Source organism: Grammomys surdaster, unplaced genomic scaffold (assembly GCF_004785775.1).
Source record: "Grammomys surdaster isolate TR1022 unplaced genomic scaffold, NIH_TR_1.0 126278, whole genome shotgun sequence".
Classification (NCBI taxonomy): Eukaryota; Metazoa; Chordata; class Mammalia; order Rodentia; family Muridae; genus Grammomys; species Grammomys surdaster.
The window spans coordinates 2,389,941-2,410,742 of record NW_021621078.1 but is presented as its reverse complement, the minus strand read 5'-3'; the positions used below and the strand labels follow the sequence as shown (position 1 = coordinate 2,410,742).

The 20,802-nt window shown below is 46.5% G+C and overlaps 1 protein-coding gene across 1 annotated transcript in view; it reads right to left on the bottom strand.

Annotated features, from left to right (window-relative positions):
• Positions 1-20,802, bottom strand: part of Myo1d (myosin ID) — a 289,429-nt gene that overhangs the window by 15,748 nt on the left and 252,879 nt on the right. The gene's annotated exons all lie outside the window — the stretch shown is intronic.

The window sequence follows — 20,802 nt, the reverse complement described above, 5'->3', positions numbered from 1 at the left end:
CAGTGTATCTGTTTACAGCCTAGAAAAAGTCTGCGATACTAACTTCTAGAACTTTAGTTAAAATATACCAAAGTCAGATGGTCCAGCAGGAGGAGATGGGACAGAGTCTTCCTGGTTCTAGGTATTTCTGAGTCAAAAGAAAAAAAACCATGTAGGGGTCTGAGTCTAGAATCAGCTAGTCCAAGCCGTACTTGCTCGGGGGATTCCATTAAGGCTACTGACACATCTCTTTTACAAAGGGCTTGGTGATGGTTAAAGGGGAAAGAAACTGCCTGCGGGCGGCTAAGGCGGTACAGCATAGACAAGTGTCCCCTTTTTGGCTGCTAGTGCGGCATGGTGCTTTAGGAGAGATGCAGTCAGGGATGGAGTGGTGGCCAAACATTCCCAGGCTGGAGTGCTGCTGAGCAGGCACCCAGCATGCACAAGGACTGGCCAGGGTCCACAAAAAGCAGAAAGGCTGAGGCTGCCCCATGGTGCAATCCTATCTCAGGCCTCTTCCTGACCACCTCTGGCCTGAGAAACAACTTGCCATTGTGCTGCTTTGGTAGGAAAGTTTGTGGGTTCCAGAAGACGCTTTTAACTAGTTCTTGGGTATTTTTAAATCCCATATAAGCTGACAAAGAATGGTACTTTCTTCTCAGCATTGGCAATCTGGTACTTTTTATAAAATTTCCACTTCATTGTCACTGTACTTTGATGCCCACCTAGGCGAGTGTCACCCATGGGTACCTCATTAGAGAGCAAGTAACTGGGGATTTTTGTACCAAGGGGGAGTTCAAGGAGGTTAAACAGAACGACTCATAAGGCAACCAGGACACTGAGAAGAAAAGGAACAGCTGCCCACTCTCTACCAGATGCTTGAGAACAGGAGGGTTTGCACTCAGTCATATCAGCTAAACATGTGCCTGGTTTTATTGTGGTCAGGGAGCCTCCACCTTGGGAGCGCTATTCATGGAAAATACCCACTCCTCTAACACACACTTTCATGCTGCTATGAACAGAAGCGAGGCAGGCCTCCTGTTGATGTGTTCTGCATGCTGCCTAGCACCTCTGCCTTTTCTATTCTGCATTTGCTATTTTAAGCAAGTACATAATGCATCAATCTTCAGATTCTGCCTTAATGCCTCTGCTACAGAATGAGGACACAGTGATCACGTCAGGCAGAGACGAGCAGTATTCCAACGGAGGACACATTCCATGCAGCCTCACTTCCTTTTCCCTGGGATGGGGCATCTATTTCTGGGACAATAATGGGGGGGCAGGGCAGGAACCGAGGTCCAGTCCTTCTTACTGAGGAATCCCACATCACAGAAGCCACCGGCCATGCTGCTGCGGCTCAGGGTGGACACATCACAGTCCCTCAGGGCTCAAGTCTGTCTGACTACTCTCTCTTGTATGTGGGTGTGTTCGCTTTTCTTTTTTTAAGTTCCCAGAAATGGCTCTTTAGATCTGGGCTGGAGCTTGTTGCTGGAATGTGAGTTTCCTCAAGCCACGTGTGCTTTTCCAGTGTGGCATGAAGAAATGTCATTTTCTCAATGATCACCAACTCGATCTAAGGACCCAAGAGAGCTTAGCTTTCACTTGCACCATCCGCTGCCCACAAGAGATTTTAATGTGGACTGTCCTCATGTGGCTTCTTACACACTTGGTGTGACCTTGAGTGCAGACACACTTCTAGTAGAAGACCAATTGCAGTAGGTGGGAAGTGGCCTGCTGTGTGTGGTTATGGCTTCAGCCTAAGGCAAGTCTTCTTTACTGCCTGCAGGGTCATCGGGAGAGAGGGCTGAACAGTCTGCCACTGCATTTGTTACATCCCTTGGCTTGGAAGTGGGTTAGTCACATTTCCCAAACATTGACTCTCTGGCTGGCTAGCATGCGTGGTTGGGGCCATTTCTACCAACCCCTCCACTCCTACTCACTTATCTCATATCTCAATTAAAAATGATACAACCAATGAGAGCGAGTGGGTGTGCAAATGATTCTATTGGAAAGTGAATAATTCAACACGGATGCCGCACCACTGCTTTTTAGAGAGCTAACACACAGCCTCCAGTGACTCAGCAGTCTTTAAGGGGACTTGGAATTACTGGCCCAACTTCAGTAGCATGAAAACAATCAAACCAAAGACACTCTTCCTCTGGGGCTAGATGTTAGACAACCCGAGTAATATTTAGGTCACTGCTGCCTGGGCAAGTCTGGAAAATGGTGCCTGTCCTGATTAGACATTTGCATGGCTGTGTTAAATGGCTGTCACAGGAGGGGACCTAGAGGCTTTGAAGGGAGAGAGGCTCTGTGAGCAGTCCTGGGATGGGGTGAAGTGCCCCAGATTATCTTTGCTCACTTTATCCTACCTAAGTACACTAGGCTCAACCCTACAACTGAAATTAAGGCTCTAATTCGGCTACTGCACTCCCATTTCTGGGAGAGACTGCACGGCAGCACTCTCTACCTTGACTACACCTTAGATGCTGAAAAGCAGCCTAGAAACAGTGGCCCTGAAAGTGCTTGGGCCCTTCCACCAAAGTCTGCTTCACTCTGGGTGGTGAGTGGAACGGACAGGGTTCCCCATGTGGTCACTGTCCTGGGACTGATGGGAGAAGAGCTAGTCTGGCTTTGCCTCTGATAAGTGCCCCAGTTACCAGCCTGAGAAACAGCTTAGCAAATAACAAGGCACCTGTGCCCCTCTCCTCTTGTCTGCTGGAGACAAAGTCCAAGACCCTCGGAGGTTGTCTGAAATCACGGAGCGGCATTTTCCTACACATACATACCTTAACCAAATTTGATTTATAAATATGTCATAGTAAGAGATTAACAATGGGGCTGGAGAGATGGCTCGGTGGTTAAGAGCACCGGCTGCTCTTCCAGAGGTCCTGAGTTCAATTCCCAGCACCCACATGGCAGCTCACAACTGTCCATAACTCCTCCAATATCTGACACCCTCACATAGACATACAAACAGGCAAAACACCAATGCACATAAAATAAAAATAAGTTATTAAAAAGAGATTAACAATACCTACCAACAAAATACTGCAATAAAAGTCGTTTGGGACTTATAGAAAGGGGGAGTGGGAGATGGCTCAGAACATAAGAATCTTGCTGCACAACATGAGGTCTGAGGTTCAAATCTCCAGATCTCACATAAAAATCTGTGCGGCCATGCATGTCTGTAACCTTAGTGCTGGGGTAGGGGCCAGACACAGGATCGGTGGGCTTGTTGCCAGCCAGACCAGCTCCAGGTTCAGTAAGAAGACTGTACAGAATACACCAGACAGTGGAAGGGCGGGACACCCATGTTCAACACTCTTCTGTGCATCCTCACGTGCATCTGTGTACACATGTACATGTGTGTACACACACCCTGCCTCCCACATACATAAAGAAAAAAAAAAAAAAAGAAAAGCATTGCTGGAGAACCTTAAGTCAGAACCAAAAGCCCTGGGCTGGAGGACGGCTCAGGGGTAAGGTGCTGCTGAGCCCAAGATCTGAGTGTGATGCTGGGACTCACAGGGTGGAAGAGGAGAGCCGACTGTACAGGCTGTCCCCGGCTCCTTACCTGTACACTGTGGACCATACTCCCGCATCAAACACACACATAAGTGTAATTTAAAAATGTAAGATGACAACAATGATATAGATTGACTATTTCTGGACCTTTTTATTTAATTAAAACAATTCTTTTTTGAGAAAGGTCTCCTGCAACCTAGGCTGGCCTCCATTGTCTACCCTCCCAACTCTGTCTCAAAGAATGTGATGCACACTTAGAATGAGGGCCTAGTCTAGCCTTGTACTCTCTTCCTTGAAAGAATGATAGTAAAAATGTTTTAGTGCAGGAGGATTTCTGAGTTCGAGGCCAACATTGTCTACAGAGCAAGTTCCAAGACAGCCAAGGTCACACAGAGAAACCTTGTCTTAAACAAACAAACAAACAAACAAACAAACAAACCAAAACCCCCAAACAATCCAAAACCCAAACGAACCAACCAACCAACGAAAAAAAACAACAAAACAAAACCTCCCTCATTTTTGAAAGGAAGAAGAAAATCTCCCCCGTTCGGGAAGATGTTTAGATGAAAGGTTAAGGAGATAGGGCTACATGGGGGAGGAAACAGGCTGGATGTACATATCTACACAAGATGTCTTGAGTGTCCCTCTCCACACACATGCCACAGCTTGGAAAGCTCTTCATATATTCTGAATGAGTAGCCTGTATCAGGGTGACTCTATGTGCTGCTTAAAAATCACATTTATCACCGGGCGGTGGTGGTGCACGCCTTTAATCCCAGCACTTGGGAGGCAGAGGCAGGCAGATTTCTGAGTTTGAGAGTTCGAGGCTAGCCTGGTCTACAGAGTGAGTTCCAGGACAGCCAGGGCTACACAGAGAAACCCTGTCTCGAAAAACCAAAAAAAAAAAATCACATTTATCCAAATTACTTGGAATACGTGAGTCCTTAGGGTATAGTAAATAAAATTATACTGAAAAAAATGAAGAAGAAGAGGAAGAGGAGGAAGAGGAAGAAGCAGCTAGGTGTGGTAGCACACCTGTAATTCCAGCATTTGGGAGTCAGGGACAGGAGGATCAGGAGTTCAAGTTCATCATCCTTACAGAGCTAGCTCTAGGCCAAGTTAGAATAGCAGAGGGCTATCTCACCCCACCCCACTACCCCCACAACAAAACAAAACAAAAAAACCAAAGAAATAAAAGCAAGAATATTAAATACACAAGTAAAATGTTCACAAGCACCAGTGTGTGTGTGTGTGTGCATTCATGTGTGTGTGTCTGTGTGCGTGTGCATGTGGATGCGTGTGTGTGTGAGACTGTGAAGCTAGAACCTTGCCTTTAGCCTTTATGTTTATTTCTGATGCAGAAATGGTGGAAGGAGGTTGTGGGCTGTTACAAAAGATACTAAACATCGACTCAGGGTCATGGCAGGAAGAGCTCAGGGGCTCTGGTTGCTAGTCAGCTTCCCTTGAGCAATCAGGTGTAACTTCCCAAGCATGCAAGAGGTCCTTCCAAAATACAGCATTAAAGCAAAAGTCTTGAGCTGGATGTGGTGTCCTGTGCCTTTAATCCCAGCATTGGGAGGCAGAGGTAAGTGGATCTTTGAGTTTGAGGGCTACCCCAGTCATGAGAGTTCCAGGTCAGCCAGGACTATACAGCGAAACCCTGTCTCAAAAAACAAAAACAAAAACAAAAACAAACAAAAAAACCCAAAACCACAAAACATAACCCTAGGGCTGGTGAGGCAGCTCATATGGCAGAGGGACTTGTCACCACTGGGCTTGAATTCCATCCCTAGAACCCAAATAGTGGGAGGACAGAACCGACCCCACAGGCCGTCTCCGACTTCTACACTCACATGTGGAATGTATATATGTATGTGTAAGACCACACACAAAACCAAACACATGTAATAATAAAGAATAACTAGAATAATGTGTGAGGGAAACATCAAAAGCAACAGCATCGCCCCAGTGCCGAGGGCTGGGTGCTCAGTGGATAGACAGCTTGCCTACATGAGGAAACTAGTTCTGATCTGCAGCACAGCATCAACCAGGCCTGGGCGGCACAGCTGTAACCTTACCATTTAGGAGGTTCAGGCAGGAAGATCAGGAGTTCCAGGTCACCTTTAGTTACAGAGTGAACTGCAGGCCAGGTTGAGCGATGTGAGACTGTATCATAGAACAAAATAGCAAAGACCAAACAACAAAACAAATGGCTATTTGTGTGTTAGATAACTTTATAACTAGGTCATGGTATGTTTGTGGAGATACAAACCCTCCTTTTTTAGATGTTGCTGGCCTGGAATTCCCATGCTCAGGAGACTCTCCTGCCTCAGCCTCCTAGGTAAATCAGAATAGTGACTAAAAGCAACATATTGCAACACAGTGTTGCCCAGGCCAAAGTGAAGAAGGGTTGGAGGCCGGGCTATCTCTGTGTCTCACCTTCTAACCCAACGGCAAAGGTAGCACACCCTCTTGAAACAATTCCTCTTTCTCAATCAAGAGAGTTCTCACTCCAGAGGTCCTGGAAGTTCTGAGCTGGGGTTGCAGTTCCACTTTATAGAGTTCTCAGAGACCAGATAAGTGACTTTGCATCTGTAAGCCAGGGGTAGGATGGGGCTGCTGCCAGCGGCCCCAGGATCTGCAAAGTCCACCTATTCACAGATACCACCTCTCTCAGCTACCCCTTGCTAAGTAAAAGGGCTATGGAGATCCGAAGGTAATCTCTCTGCATCTTTTATGGGCAGTTGTGACCGCTTTGAGCTCCACTTCTCACTGCTTCAGCATGGGAGTAGCCCAGGCAGGGGACAGACAGGCGCCCAGTCCATCCCTTCAGGCCAGTGGAGCCATGGCCAATGAACCAGACAGAGCTCAGTGATGGATGATTGGTGAGGGCCAGTATTCCTGCTGGCCTCTAACTCCTACTTCTGTAAAGGCTGCTCTCAAGGGAGACATTAGGTCCCCAAGCTTGGATTGGCAGTGGGGCATTCTCCCTCCCTTGCTCCCACAAGCTTTGCGGTTGGTCCTGGCCTGGGTGCTGCAGGTGCAGAGCTTAGTAATATGGAGGCCACAAAGGAAAGGGGGCAGGGAAAGGATGGCAAGGGGAGCCTGATGGAGACAAAGGGAATCTGCGCCTGCCTCTGAGGAGGGTGGGCTGCAGGGAGGTGGCGCAGCCAAGGCTGCTGCTTTTAGCTCTGCCACTCTGTGGTTGCCATGGTAACACAGGCCTGGTGCTTCCATCTGACATTAAAATGCTGCTGCTGGCCGAGAAAGCGGGTGCTATAGCTGTGAGTGGGAAATGTGCTCCCCCCCCTCCTCTCTTTCTCACACACACCCCAAGAAGGACAGGGTGGCTTACTTCAGACTCTATGTATCATTTATAGTGTTCCTCTTAGCCTGCCCTCCTTCCCATGGTTGCTTTGTTTGTCTTTCTTGAGGTGATGATTTGGGGTGTGGATCATCTGCTCGCATACTAATGAGCTCACTGGGTGCCCAAAGGGAAGGGGTTTAAAGCTTTGGGTAAGATAAAGGGCATATAATTAGCGTAAGAGAGAAGCATTTAGCAACAGGAAAATGAGCTTTAGGGTTAGACACAAACAAAGAAACAAACAAAGGAGACAACTGTTAGGCAGAAAGAGTTAACAGGCAAGCAGCCCCTCCAGACAACTGAAGCCACAAGGAAACCCTGAAGGCTGGAGGCCCTGGGAAACCATCCTGCTGCAGGGACTTCACATGACAGTTCTGCTCACATTCCTCCTCCAGAAAAAGAAAATCAATGTGTATCCTTTTTTGTCTTCCTTCCGGACCTCGTGCTATTATCTCTCTAACTGTTCCAGCACCAACAGGAAAGGCTTGTCAATCTATTCAGCCGGCACAGCTGAGCTCGCTCATGTCTGTAACTGCTCGGCTGTGGTGGAACTTGCTCATCTCACACCGATGAGGGTGACCAGCCCTGCAACTCACAGGTGGAGGCCACAGAAGCCTGGAGTTGCCAAGGTAGGCTTCCCAGTGCAATAGAGCCCAGAAACACCCTGGTGGCATGAGTGCCTTGCTATGAAGTCACAGTGTTAGGGGACATGACTGGGGAAGTTTTTTGAAACCTCAGCACTGTGGGCAATGCATCTGCCTTTGCACACAGGCACTCTCCCCCTCATGACACACTCTTCTGGGTCTGCAGCATCATGCTTTGTCAGAGAAATGCTCTGATGAATAACAGGTTTGTGACACTGCTGTGGGCTGCTGGAAGCTGACTCCCAACTGCTCTGTTCTCCACTGCTGTGGGGTTCCCAGCAATCAGAGGGCAGGGGCTGACTGGAGTACTGCTCTGCAAACCACACTAGTGGTCTATTTAGATCAAGCTGTGTCCATTTCAACAGCCCTATGGCTTTCATGGCCGCCTAAGGTTGCACATCCCTCTCAGCCAAGCCTTCACTCTACCGTGGAGGAGAACTACAAATGACACACGTCAATCTCTGTGAGTCCTGTATTCCAGAGTTCAGTCTTCTCTTCCTCACAGGAAAGACAGAGCTCATCTTCCTGGCCACTGGGGTGGGGATGTGAGGATGGCTTGGAATGACAACAGGCAGAGAATGAAAGTGATCTGGAAGGACTGAAAACCACCACAGCTACTCTCAGTGGGCTTCCTTAATGACTGAACGTCAGTTTGGAAGCTTGGGATCCTAGAACAAAATCTTGAGTTCAGCTTTGAGCAGGGACACACGCAAAGCATCATGGCTAGAAGGCTATTTATTTCTGCTAGACACATCCATCCCTTGGGGACAGATGGCCTGTGCCTCCCTTGCTGCCTACTGCAATATTCTTGCATCCTGACGGTGAAGAAGGCCTTTGCAAACCATGACAACCAGCCTACTCCTTAGAAACACACCTAAAATAAGGATGAGGCCCACAATGACATTGATCCTGCAGTCTAACCACATGCCGGGATAGTGGACTACTATTCTTCCAGAGGTGACCTGTGTGGGACAAAGGCCCACAAAGTCCCACATGACTATGGAAAACTGAAGAGAAGCCAGAGGGGGAAGTAAAGAGTACTTTGAGCCAGGTGTGATGGTGCATATCTGTAATTCCATTCAAAAGGCTGAAAACTTCAAGGTCAGCCTGTGCTACATTGAGAAAGCCTGTCTTTAAGATAATTTCTATGTCTCATACAAATTCTTCCCACAGCACTGGATTAGGAAACAATTCAATACGGCATGGGCAATGCTGACTTGCCTGTGGTTACTTCTGGATCTATACAATCCTTCCTTAGGTTAGATACATCTCGGTTCCTCTTACATGCTTCAAATCTCCAGGTATAATAGAATTCATACAACCTCGAGAATCCAAATACTTTTATGTTCTGTGATTAAATAGTTCACTAAAAACAATAAAGTTACAAACTGCATGGATTACTACCCCATCCACGGTCCCTGTTCCTGTCTTACTGCTCCAATCTTAATTTTGGCTCCTAATGTTGAGTAGGAACCACCATGCTTGAGTTAGAGATTTTTGACCCAAACAGGGCTGTCTGCAGTGGCTGGAATGAAGGAATTCTGCTCTAAATTACTACAGTGTCTTGAAGGGTTTTATCACCACTTCTCCCAGATAAAACTAAATGAACACAACACACCAAATAAATGAGTCAATGTGACATATTGTTTAACAACTACTTATGCAACAATTCGATACTGATGACTCTTTGGAAATGAGTAACAAAACCCCTCCATAGTGCAGAGATATGAAGCAATGAGTTACTAAGAGAGAAAATCAGTTTGTACCTTCTACTTTATTTTGATTATTTTTTATTTTGTGTGTATGAGTGCTTGCATGTAGGTATGTATACCACAGCCACACCTGGTACCTGTGGAGGCCAGGAGAGGGCATCACATCCCCTGGAACTGGAGTTACAGATGTTTGTGAGGCACCATGTGGGTGCTGTGCACTGAACCAGACCTTCTTAAATGTTGGATGCCGACTTAAATCATCATTACAGGACACCTGATCAACACTTTTGACAGTTTGAGCTACTTCCTCCTAAACAGACAGCAGAGCGCTGAGGGAGAGGGATGCAGGACAGAGGGAAGACATGGTGGGAGGAGTAGGAAGAAGGTCGGCATGGCTCAGTGTGAGTGGAGTCTATGAGGCGTAGAAGCATTATGAGAATGGTTAGGAAGACAAGGCAGAAGAGAGCAGGGCTAGGGAGAAGCCAGAGCCAAAATGTATTTCTGGTCTCCTTGTGGGAGAGCCAGATTGCTGTGCCCACATCCCACTGATTGTCGGTCTCCTTACTACCCGAGATGCACCCTCAGTCACTCAGCAGCACTGCTCTGTGTGCCCATTGCACATAATGAGAGACCAGGAAGGGCCAGGAGGGAGGAAAGGACAACAGGTACTTAGCACAGGTGGGACCTTGGTTATAATCCAACAACTTTATTTCATAGATTATTGTGCCTTGAGCTGGCTGTACTGGTGCATGCCTGTGGTCCCAGTACTAGGGAAGCTGAGGTAGCTAGGATAAAGAGTTCAAGGTTAACCTAGGTTACAGAGCAAGATCCTGCCAAAAGAAACCAGGAGAGGAGGGAAAAAACCAACTAACCAACCAACCAACCAGCCAACCAACCAACCAACCAACCAACAAAATGTCCTCAAATCACAGAGGTTGTTGGTGGCAGAATAACACTTGTACGGCACACCCAAGATTCCCACCCTTTCACTCACTGACTTCACTCACCCACCCACCCACCTCACCCAACTTACCTACCTACTCTCATCCACTTACCAACTCAACTCACTTACTCACCCACCCAATCAACTCACTGACTCACCCACCCACTCAGTTCACTCATAGGAGAAAGGGAAGCAGCACAGACCAGCACCTGTAATGAGAGAGCCCGAGAGCCACAACAAGAGTCCACAGGAAACCTGCAGGTCTGTAAGGAGTCACTCCTGTCAGTCTCATGACCAACTCCGCCTCCAGGGCCATCCTGTTGGAGGGAAATGGCTGGGGGCCAGTCTTGACTGGCCTTGAAAAAGTCAGGATCAGCAGGGCAAATTTCCTAACCTTCGCTTGCCTCAGGGTCCTGGGCCATGAATAGGAATCTAGGGGAAAATCCAAAATGAACGATCCAGGGCAGAGAGTACGCTCAGCACCATGGCTGGAGAGCAACTCGAGCCTCACAAGCATGCTCTGGGATCGCTATGATGACGACCACAGCGCTGGGACAACCAGGGGTCAACTCATCGTTCTTACAAAACAGCACCAGTGGCTTCACATGCTCAGGAAAACAGATCTGTGCTTTCTGGTGCAAATGAACATATTTATCTGTGCAGTTTCCCACACTATAACTTTTTTGATTTTGATAGACCATGTTTCCTTTTGATGTCACCTCAGTTTTTCTGCTTTGCTGGTGAGAAAGTCCCAGTTTAGTTTCACTATTAAAAAGAGAGTCACATCTCTGTGGAGTACCCCAGACCCTCCACACTTCCAGCTCAGGTCACTGGTTCAGAGTTAGCATGCAAACAGGAAGCTTTCATCCCTTCTTCATTACTTTTGTTCCCCTGAGGTATCAACCCAACTCGGATTTCAGCTGAGATTAGAAACTGGAAGAAGTCAGTAGGCAACAGCCTTGGCCACCAGTTGTGAAATGGCAGCAGGAGGTTTGATCTCCCCAGGATGAAGGCCTTTGATTCCTCCTGGGCCACCGGGTTGGTATTTCTCTGACATCCACTCAGAGGCCCCAGACAGCCGTCTGCAATCTTCTTCCCCACACTCCTTTCTAAGGCTTAGTAGCTTGCTGAGTGTTAGTTCCTGGTTATTTTTAGCCCCACTAACTGCTTAGAGAGGCAGCTGCATGGTGTGCAGCTGTGGAAGGCAGCTGCCCGGCTTGATTTCTAGCTGGTATTATCTGACAGTTCTCGGCATGTGAGTTCTAAGATCCTCCTTTCTTTAGGTGCGCTCACAGGCTTTCTCCAGGGGATGACATCAGATCTGTGTGTCTGATCATCTGTTCTAGTGGGGGACATGTGCAGAATTCCACTAGAAAGGCAGGTTCCAAATATTTCTGACCTATAAACACCAGGTGTGAAGCAGAGGCCCTCTCACCGGTTTCCTAAGATGAGCAAGCTCCACAGAGCTTCTGTCCCCCTGCAAGCTCTGATGCCAGAAAAGAGAGAGAGAGAATGAGGCAGCTCTCTAGCCTGCCCAGAGCCCCCTTCAGAACCAACAACAGATGGTACCAGGCTGAAGTACTCTATCCAGAACTGGGCCAGATCACACCCCCTCTGCTCTCTTACATGTCTTCGATTCTTGACTCACACACCTCCCTGCCTGCTTTTCTCTGGAGGATGTTCAGCTACAGCATACAGCTGTTTGCTATGATGCTTTTTGCCATTAGACTTATGTACAGACTGTTTCCAATCTATGTGGTGTTTAGACCTGCTTCTAGTTGGTAGTTTGGGAGCCTTTTCATGCTCCATGTCAGGCTCACTTGTCCCTTAACCACATCTCTCCTAGGGCTGTATGGAACATTACTTTTAGGCATCTATCTAGCACATAGTAAGGCTTGGTGGATAGCTGACTGATGATGTCTTGGACTTGCCAAGAATTCTTCCCTTTCCCATCTATACATTTTTTTTTTTTTTGAGATATCAAATGTTCCCCGCCCCACTGCTGGGGATGGAACTTACAGCCTTGTGCACACCAGGCTAATACTCAGTTACTGAGCTACACTTCCAGTCCCCAATTCTCTGTTCTTCAAATTACTTCTCTAAGCTTCTATTTCAATTGATCTCAGTATATTCAAACTGAGTCCTTTGTCAATTCCTATTCAGCAAAAGGGCTTCAGAAAAGGCATGCATGAAAATGCAGTGCTCCCAGACACATTTGCACTAAAGATACACACACAGGTGAGCAGAGAAGAGCAGGGCTGGTTAGCTTGGCCCTTGTCACCAGCCTCTTGAAGCTTTCTTTCCTGTGGGTTGAGAAGCCTGAACCCTTGTTCCCAAGGCACTCTTGACAAGGAGTTTGTCCAACAAGATAGCTTTCCCATTAATCTTCTGGCGCTGTTCTCAGCTGCCTGTCACAGAATCCCTCTTAGGGCAGTGAGGAAGTTCACACCTGTATGTATGCTCTCTGTGATGTGCCTCCTTCTCTACCCAGCCTCCACCAGGCCAGACACAAACCTTGGAAACACTGGCTTCATATACAGCACCATGGTGAAGTCCTTTTCCAGCCCCCACCATTACAGTCTGGTGTAAGATACAAGTCTCTGCTTTAAAAATGGGCACGTGAACACAGTCTCCATCCAAACAAGGATACAGAAGGACCTTCAGGTGCTCGGGACTGCCTGCCCTGGGGTTTCATTGGCTCCTCCTTGTATGTTTCTATCTTCATTCACTCTCTAAAGAGAACCAATCCCCCTCTTCTAGTCCTGAGGAAGCTTCCTGTCTTAGAACTTTCTATCAGCTTCAAGGAAGACTTGATCTGGCCTGCACTATCATCACATATATAAGCTTGGTGGAAGGCATTAATCCACCCTGGGCCAGTCAGAAACTTTGCTTAGTGTTCATATACTTTTAAGTAGAAAAGTTCCTCCTATTGTTTTGTTTTTGTTTTTGGGACTGTTAATCTGGCTACAAGTGTACCTAGGTATTCCCTATGCAGAAGCACACTATACAGAGATAGAAAGTGGAGGAGGAGGGCTAGGCATGAGGGAGGAAGCAAAGGTCTTAATGGTCCCCAATTCCTGTTCTAGGGCTTCACAGTCTACAGGTTGTCAGCTCCTTCTAGGCCAGTCTGGTATGAGTTTGTGTGTGTGTGTGTGTGTGTGTGTGTGTGTTTGAGATAGGGTCTCAAGTAGTCCAGGCTGGTCTCAAATTTACTATATATCCCACAGTAGATGACTGTGTATCCCTGACACTCCTGCCTCCACCTCCCAAGTGCTGGGATTCCCAGGTTGCACTCCAGCTTCTTCTTGAATTTAAGCTGGCCACCTCATCTGAAAGACTCTGACTTACGTACTGAGCTTGGTCTGCAGTACCCAGTACAACTTGATGGAGGGCAAATAAGAATGTCGTTGAGAAATGATTCTCTAAAGGTGGTTGTTTGTTTTTCTTTTCTCTTTCTTTCTTTCTTTCTTTCTTTCTTTCTTTCTTTCTTTCTTTCTTTTTTTTTTTTGTTTTTCGAGACAGGGTTTCTCTGTGTAGTCCTGGCTGTCCTGGAACTCACTCTGTAGACCAGGCTGGCCTCAAACTCAGAAATCCACCTGCCTCTGCCTCCCAAGTGCTGGGATTAAAGGGGTGCGCCACCACTGCCTGGCATTTGTTTGTTTTTAAATAAATGGTATCAGTCCAGCATTTAAAGATGTCAATCCCTTCTCTATCCTGGCTCAAGGCATCGTCAGCTTCATTTGTAAAATACACATAGACAACCATGTGCGCATATCCTGTTAAGTGTGGGAAAAGCGTCATGAATGTGGGACAGGTCATTCAAACACCTGACAAGCATCAGCATGGGGAAGTATAACCAGAGCACACCAGACAGGGATGCTGGCATGACAGGGGAAAGGCGCCTGAGACGATGTGTCTAGAGTATTGTATTGCTTGCCTACTGAACAGGAACAACTCAAGCCTCAATATTCCAGAATTGATCTTTTGTTATTTATTTATGCATTTCTTTACTTGTGCATGTATGTGTGCCTGGGGATGAATTTAAGTATGAGTCAGAGATCAACCTTGAATGTCATCCTCCAGAGCCTTTCACCTTGTTTTTTAAAAACGTGGTCTCTTCCTGGCCTGCAGCTTGCTGATCATGCTGACCAGCAAGCCCCCAGGGCTCCCAGAGCAAGCCCGACTCTGGTTCCCCAGCACCTGGGTCACAGTCACAGTCACAGGGGACGGAACGTATGCCTTCTTGCTTATGTGGAGAGCTCTGTATCAACTGCGCATCTCTCCAGTCACATCTGTGTTATTTTCCATGTCTACAGTGTCATCTACTGCAAAGCACCATTACTTATCCACTGTACAATTAGTCTGCCATATGCTCAAGGACGCCCTGTCCCATTCCTCAAGGCGGGAAGCTTAAGGGTTAAATCTTGTGAGCAGGAGGATATCCAGAGGCTTGACCGTGAGGAGTATAATCACCTGTGACAAAGGGTGTAACACAGAAGCAGCTGAGGAGGGTGGGGACGGTTCTGCTGCTGCTCCTGACACATGCTAGGGCTAATATTAACACCTCATTTTGGGAATGGGTTTCCCTTCCTGAATTACTGCCCCCTTTCCCCCCAGTCCACCTCCTGTTGAGAAGGGCTTCTGCTTTGGTGTCAGCTGGAAAGCCACACGCAATGGAAACAAGAGAACAAAAAAGGGTACACTCTCAAGACCTTCCAGCTGCTGTGCTTTAGTCAGTGGGGAGCAACAGGTGTGGCCTCGGCCAGCGGGCCCAAGTACAAGCAGAATGGGAAGCGAAGACACACAAGTTTTGTTCTCTAGCAAAATTAAAATCATTCGGCTAAGTCTGTACAGCTGCACCCGGGTGGCCTTTGCAAAGTAACACAAGACACTTGGCGAGCCCTGAGAATGTTGTACACAAAGGGAGTTTCTCAGGGAATCAGGGCCTGTGTTATTTCCACCAGAGGCTGTTCTTTCTGGTGTTAATTGCATCAGAGTTTTAAGTCCACCTGAATTTCCAAGTGAGTCATATACTCTGGGAAAATGAGACTCGTTTTTGGTCTATGTAACAGTGTTGTTACAGCAGACAGGTGACCATGTGTGTCGGGCCTCTTACTCAATGAAGCACAGTGCTGAGCTCTAGGACCTTGTACACAGTACTGGTTGCAAAGCATACCCACTAAGTAACTTTTAAATATACTCTTTGAGGAAACAAAAACCACCAAAGGCATACTCTTTGAAACAAAGACTTCAATCTCACTGGCTAGGAAAAAAACCTAATTCATTGCATTTGTTTAATATATTTATATAAAACTCAATGACATCTGCATAATATCTATTTTAATTATGTGTGTTGAGGTGTGTGTGTGGGTATGTGCACACTTGTATAGGTGCTCTTGGAGTCTAGAAGTGGATGCTGGATCCTTTCGAGCTGGAGTTACAGGTGGCTGTGTGCTGCCTATTGGTACTGGGAACCCAAACTCAGATCCTCTTCAAGAGCAGTATGCTCTCTTAACTACTGAAGTATTTCTCTAGTCTCCAACATGTACATAGCTTTTAAAGCTCTCTGTGTGCTTTCCTTGCAGGAGAAGGACTGTGTAACCTGAGGGAGAAGGGCTAGTTTCTTTTTCCCTGCTGGACTCTATTCCTGACAGCATAGCTGGGCAGTGAGGCTGCTGTGGAGACTAGAGATATGGGTCTCCTTGGCTATGGACTCTGGTCCTCTTATTCTGCAGATCTGGAAAGAAGGAAACCAATGTGAATTCCAAGTCAAAAAAAGGAGTCCCTACTGTGTCAGGCTCATCTGTGTGTTTGGTTTTGAGCCTCAGCCTTTAATGGCTGAATGATCTCTCCAGCCCTGTGTTGGGCCTTTTTGAGTTCCAAACTGATTTTAAAAATTGTGACCAATCAATCAAAAACTACTGCTGCTTGGGTTACAAGAACGATCAATCTCAGGTGCTGCCTTCATTTCCCAGACTGTCCAGCAGATAATTCTAAGTGGTTAGTTTTCTGAAGTTAGGTTGGAGCTGGGGAAATGACTGTGAATGCAGAGACTGTGGGTTTCCCTTCAGCTCATCTTGTCTCTAGGGAGCTGAGTGGTGGCGAGCTGTCCTTTTTGTTTGATGCCCTCGGGCACTGGCTGGGCTCCAGCAATTGTTATGGACTGCCTTTTAAAAGTGCACTGCCAGGATTTCATTCCAATGCACTGGGGAAGGGTCCCATGAACTACATCCTTTCAGTCACAGGCACAACGGTTCACACTTCTTGTCAGCAGGAAGTAGATTTTGGGTAGAAGTTCTATTTTTGGAGTTGAAAGGCCACCTTTGACCCAGAAATGTGTGGTTGGATAAAAGCCATTTCTTCAGCTCTGTCTTACTTGATTTGTTCAAGGAATGGAGACGTGCGGGGGTACGGCCTCGGCAGGCATGATTCTGCCAGGGCTCTTGGGTGACCCATATTAACAATGTCTCTACATTTTTACATATCCAGCTACTTATTTTGGTCTTATATGACCCAGGCACAGTCAGTTAATTAATAATCAATTCAGAATAACCTTCCTTTTGGAAATTTTACAGTATTCATAGGAATGAATGACATCATCTATTTTTTAGTCGAGGGGTTGACAACTCTAGTCACAGCAGCCTCCTTACGTGACTGCTGGCTTTGAAAATAAGGCTTGTGGGAACATGGTCATGTCTGAATGTTGACATATTGTCTGTAGCTATTTGTGTTACAATGGGCAAACCGAGTACTATGGCAAAGACAACAGGTTTTTCAAAACATAAATTATTCATTACCTGATTCTTTAACAGGAAAAATTGTTTATCTCAGGTCTAGAAGATAAATTGAGAGATTAAATAAATGGTCTATAAAAATAGGAACATTAATCTGGGCATGGTGACTCAGATGCCTCAGCTGGAGGCTCACCAGTACCAGGCCAATAAGGGCTACTTAGAAAGATGCTGTCTCAAAAAACCAACCACCAAAGAAACAGGAGATTTAACAATGAAATGACTAGTTTGGACTAATGGCTGGGAATATCAAAAATAATAAGGTTTTGTGATACACTGTTTGCATAACATGGATAAACTTTGAAAACATTGTGACAAGTGAAAAAAAGAAGCCAACAACAAGGGACCATACATTGTATGATTCTATTTATATGAATAGGAAAGTCTATAGGGAAAGAAAATAAATGGTTCCTTGAGAGCCAAAGAGAGCTTAGAAGGGGCAAGGGGCTGTCGAAAGGTTTCCATTAGAGGTGATGAAAAAAATTCTGAGTTGCTCCTGGTGACGCACATGAAGCTCTTGTTCAGTCGAGGCACAGAGTAGGGACTAGGGACATACACATATGAGAACTCACCAAGCAATGGGGATGTCTCATTATGACTCTCCAGGGACTCCCACAGGCAGACTAACTCAGTCTTAGCACTCCTGTGTTTAATGGAATAACCCCCACTTGCTAACTCTTCTTTGTTGAAGGCTCTGAAGACTGTCCTCTCCTTCTAGAAGGTCAGCTCCAGGGTCCTCCAGGAGCCTCTGAGTTGGACGAGACACCCACTACAGCACCTGTCACCTCTGGTGGCACTGCTCTGTCCTCCTCTGCCTTACTCTTCCTTCTGCTCATTGTCTTGGAGAGGGAAAAGAAGAAAAGGGCCTTTAGAGAACCACTGAAGCACCAGCCATATCAGAAAGCCTCTTGCAGGGAACAGAAGCAGCCATTTCCTTTCACTACCAGACTAAGGACCTGCCTGCTCTATGGCTCTGGACAGCTGGGCTGTATCTGGTCTTAGATACACACATGTGCAGACCTGCCCACTGTCTGCTTCCCACAGTGTGACAGGGAGGTGAGACACACTGCCTGTCTTGTGACACCAGGCAAGCCCTATTTCAGCTGTGGCCTTGTCAGTTATTAACACTCTATTGATGTGCGTGTCCAGACCTGTAGTCCTAATGGGAAGGCCCATCTAATGAGCAAAAACTGTGATGTTTACAACTTGCAGCTTATGGAAAATGCCTTTGCAAACTCAGTGGGAGGCAATGCTTAAAGGAAGCCAAGAGCTGGGGACCAAAAGCAGGGACGGCTTTATACAGACTGCCTTACATATGTTCCCAGTTTAGCAGTAAATCCAAGGGGGCTTGTGTGAACTGCCTTCTTTCACACCTGGGAGCCAAACTCCCCAAGTGTGGAAGTAAAGGCAGGGCTCACTGGTGGGCACAGTAAAAGAAGAGACAGTTTGGGATCTTCAGCTCCGATCTGATCTGGGATGTGTAATACAAGGAATTTCATTGATCATTTGGTAAGAGTTATTTTAAAGAGGGCTGTGAGGCTGTTCAAGCCCAGAGTTGTCTTGAGGAGCGGCAGTGTAGATGCGGCAGCAGACTGTGTGGGCAGGAGGGGCAGCCTGCTGAAGCTTCGTTAGATAATCCCATTTGTATTAAAACACACAGGGCTCGCTTTTTCACATTTCACGGTGGTATTAGTTAATAAAAAAAGAATAACACTGCCATAACTGTAACTGGACAAAATGCAGATATGTCTTAAATGAATCTGAACACGAGGAAGATGGGGATGGTATGGCTTCTGAAGTTCTGTCCTGAGCAAAATGCTTACAAAACAGCCTTGTCTCCTGCATTTGATTGGTTAGGGATGGAAAAGTAAGACTAAGCCAGTGACTTCAGGAATTCCAGGAAAATATGTCAGACATCATTTTTGAAAGTCAGTACATTTGCCTGTAGACTGGTGAGAGTCAACTCTCTTTTTCTTTGCCAGAGACAAATCATCAGGTGACCATTTCCTCTTCTACTTACTAATACAGAAAAGGACCAGCTTTACCCAGCAAGTCACATGCATGTACACACAGACTTCCAACTTTCTTTGTATGCCATTTAAGCATACAAATCAAACGTGTAAGGCAAATAAGCCTGCCCAGCTCGTTGGTTAATCTGGTATATTTGATAGAAGATAACATGGATGTTTCTGGTGCTCTGCAATTTAAGTGCTTCTCTGTGCTTTGTAATTCAAGTCTGCAGTTCGTCCTTGCCCACTTCCTTGCCAGGCAGAAGAAAGATGGTGAGGTGGACTCACCCTCCCAAGGTATCGTGCTATACTAAGCAGCACTTCTCATTCTCTTCCTCCTGTATGCCTGTAGCCCACACCAATCTGCAGCTGTCTGCATGGTTAAAGACACCAACTAAGGAGATGGGGAGAACATGACAGAACTCTTGATTCTGCTATCTATTTACTACCTGGTGATGCCTCCAGCCACTGACATTCTCTCCAAGGCTGAGTTTTCTTTTCTATAAAAAGAAAACAAATAGCCAGACATAGCGGTGCATGCCATTAATCTCAGTACTGTGGGAGGCAAAGACAGGTGGATCTCCGTGAGTTCAAGGCCAGCCTGGTCTACATAGTGACTTCAATGACAACCTGAACTACATAGTAAGTTTGAGGCCAACATGGTCTACATAGTGAATTCAAGGTCAGCCATAGTCAGACCCAAAACAAACAAACAAACAAACAAACAAACAGGAAAAAATGGGAAACAATATTCTCCTCCTAGGGTAATACCAGGTTACGTGAGAAAGATGTATGTAAAGCCCCTGTCTCTGAGGTAGTCCCCAGAAAGGTTGAGCTTCTTTAAACCATTGTAAACACCCTAAAGATCCCATAAAGAAAGGCACACAAGAGGCATGGCATGCTGTCCTACCCACTACTAATAGGACTCCTGAGTGGGCACCACTACCTTCTGCCTTCATCTAACCCAAGGTAACTAACTGACTAGGCTAATGTGACATTATTGTACCAGCCCAACTATCATTAGTAAGGATGCTGAAGTACAAAGAGTACATCTAATTCATCCTTACCTCTCAGCTCAAATCTGTGGATGTATGCATGCATGCAGGGTTGTACAGAAGCCAGATGTCAACCCTGGGTGTCGCTCCACAATGTATTTTGAGATAGGGCCTCTCACTGGGACCTTAGGCTCACACAGGTTGGGCTAAGTTGGCTATCCAGCAAGCCTTATTAAGATCTAGCTATTTCCACCTTCCAGTGCTAGGAACACAACTGTGTGCCACCATACCTGGCTTCTTTTGTAAGTTCTGGGGATGGAACTTAGGGCCTCATGCTTGCATAGGACATATGTCCCTAGTCTATTAGTTCAAATTTTATATGCCTTTGGGTACAGATGAGACTTAGTTCTGGAAGGAGTCTCAATGACTGACTTCTGCTTCATTTTAAGTACTTCTCCTTGTACAGTGATGGAACACGACTAGGTACCCCACTTTTCCCCTTTCCTTCTGTTCACACACTACTAGAATTTGAGGTCTTTCTCTTATGCCTTTACTTTCTAAAGGACCTGTGTCTGAACTCCTGTGACTCATTCCTTTCCTTAGGTTTGAGCCAGGTGAGCTTCACATGAGGACTGTGATTCTTTCAACTAAGAGAACAGCAAGGCAGCTCTCCTACAACAGATTCTGTCTAGTCTCTCTCTTCTTGGTATACTGCCACAGGGCTCCTATTCCTACACAGAGCACCTGGTCCCTTCCCATACTGCACTGGATGGGAGGCCTCCTTCTCCCTACACACACACACACACACACACACACACACACACACACACACACACA